A 2291-nucleotide genomic window follows, 5' to 3' on the forward strand; every position below is an offset into this window, starting at 1 on the left:
TATATATATATATATATATATTTATATATATATACATGACGGGCTTCCCCACAGTTTCCGTGTACAGAATTCACTCACAAAGCAGTTATCGGCTTGCGGCTATAGTAGAAGACTCTTGCTCAAGGTGCCACATAGTAGGATTGAACCCGAAACTGTATGGTTACAAAGCGATCTTAGCAACCACACAGTGATGCCTGTGTGTGGACTATCTTCCAGACACACCGAAGTGGTGGGCGTGTTGTGGACTGACTATCTTCCAGACACACCAAAGTGGTGGGCGTGGTGTGTATCTCCCAGATACACCGAGGTAGTGGGCGTGGTGTGAACTGACTCTTCCAGACATACCGAAGTGCTAGGCGTGGTGTGGACTGACTATCTTCCAGACACACCGAAGTGTGGGCGTGGTGTGGACTGACTATCTTCAAGACACACCGAAGTAGTGGGCGTGTTTTGTTTTTTATATTACTCTAAGGCCGATAAGTCAAATACCAGTTGTATACTCGGACCGATTAATAGTAATAACGTCTGTTGATTTCATCATAGTCGGGTGAAAATTTTAGCTACGATTTTTAGCGAATCAAGGTTCCTAATAGACATAAAAAGACGTAGGGGAAGAATCTCCGCTTAAAAAAAAAAGAAAAGAAAAAAGGATAAAACCTAGTGAAAACAAAAAAAAAAAAAAGCCAAGCATCGGAACACCAGTGGACATCCGTAACAACAAAGAAAGTAATTGAGATACTGCAAAAAACCAGGAAGGACTGGAAGGCACCCGGATATGACAAGACCCTCAGCTTCCGGTTGGAATATCTAACAGAGACCCCAGGCATCGAGCTGGCAGAATCATCAGCACGCCGAAGGCTGCGAGCTGGCAGAACCGTTAGCGCACTGGGCGAAATGCTTATCGGTATTTCGTTCTGAGTTCAAATTCCGCCGAGGTCGACTATGCCTTTCATCCTTTCAGGGTCGATAAATTAAGTTCCAGTTACGCACTGGGGTCGATGTAATCGACTTAATCCCTTTGTCTGTCCTTGTTTGTCCCTTCTGTCCTTGTTTGTCTCCTCTGTGTTTGGCCCCTTGTGGGCAATAAAGAAATAAGAAACGTTAGCAGCATTTCGTCCGTCTTTATGTTCTGAATTCAAATTCCTTTTCTACTCTAGGCAGAAGGCCCGAAATTTTTGGGGGAGGGCTCCAGTCGATTAGATTAACCCCAGTACGCAACTGGTACTTAATTTACCGACCCCGAAAGGATGAAAGGCAAAGTCAATCTCAGCGGAGGTTTATTCTGAGTTCAAATTCAACCGAGGTCGACTTGCCTTGACTCCTTTCAGAGTCGATAAATTAAGTACCAGTTGTAATCGATTTTCCCCCTAGCAACCTAAATTTTCTGGCCATGAGGCAAAATTTGAAACCGATATTTAACAGAGACTCATAGAATGCTAAAAGCGAATGAGACATTGACGGACCCAGAGACGACACGGGACTGGCTCATTGAAGGAATAATCTACCGTAATCTCTTAATCTACAGAAACCACAAACCCTCAAAACTGCAAACCGATAAACATGGCCTTCCTACAATCTAAAAAACCTTTACTGAAATAATATGGCAAAGAATAAACAAACAGTAAAAAAAAACTCAAAAACAAAACAAGCTGTTTCCAGAAGAGCAGATAGGATGCTGCGAAGAATCATATGATTGGAAAGATCAATTACTGATCGATAAATCTATAAATGAAGACGGGCAAAAGAAAAAAATGTGTCTGAGCACGGTATGGCTCGACTACCGGAAGTCTTTTAGACTGTATTTCCCATATGTGGATCCTTGAAATACTAGTGAGGAATAAAGTAGCACCGATAATTATTTCTACTCTAGCCACAAGACCTGCAGTCTTTTTTGGTAGGGGAGGGGGGGTTAGTCGATTACATCGACCCCAGTACTCGACTGCTATTTATTTTATTGAACCTTGAAATGATGAAAGGCAAATTCGACCTCGGTGGGATTTGAACTCAGAACATAAAGGGATGAAAGAAATGCCGCTAAATATTGTTAAACAATAAAGAATACGTCTTCAGACATGACAAAATCGGGAATTACATAGATTGGAAGTTATGTTGGCACCATGAAATACCAACAGAAAATGTACGGTGTATGCATACCTCAGAAAGTGAAAAAGCAACCACACACTGGGATATGTCAATACACGCAGACAGGGCGATCAAAGTTAATGGACCAGATATTGTTATTAAGGACAACCAGGAAAAGAAATGCCTCCTAATCGACTTTTCTACCAGCT

Source organism: Octopus bimaculoides, chromosome 9 (assembly GCF_001194135.2).
Source record: "Octopus bimaculoides isolate UCB-OBI-ISO-001 chromosome 9, ASM119413v2, whole genome shotgun sequence".
Taxonomy (NCBI): domain Eukaryota; kingdom Metazoa; phylum Mollusca; class Cephalopoda; order Octopoda; family Octopodidae; genus Octopus; species Octopus bimaculoides.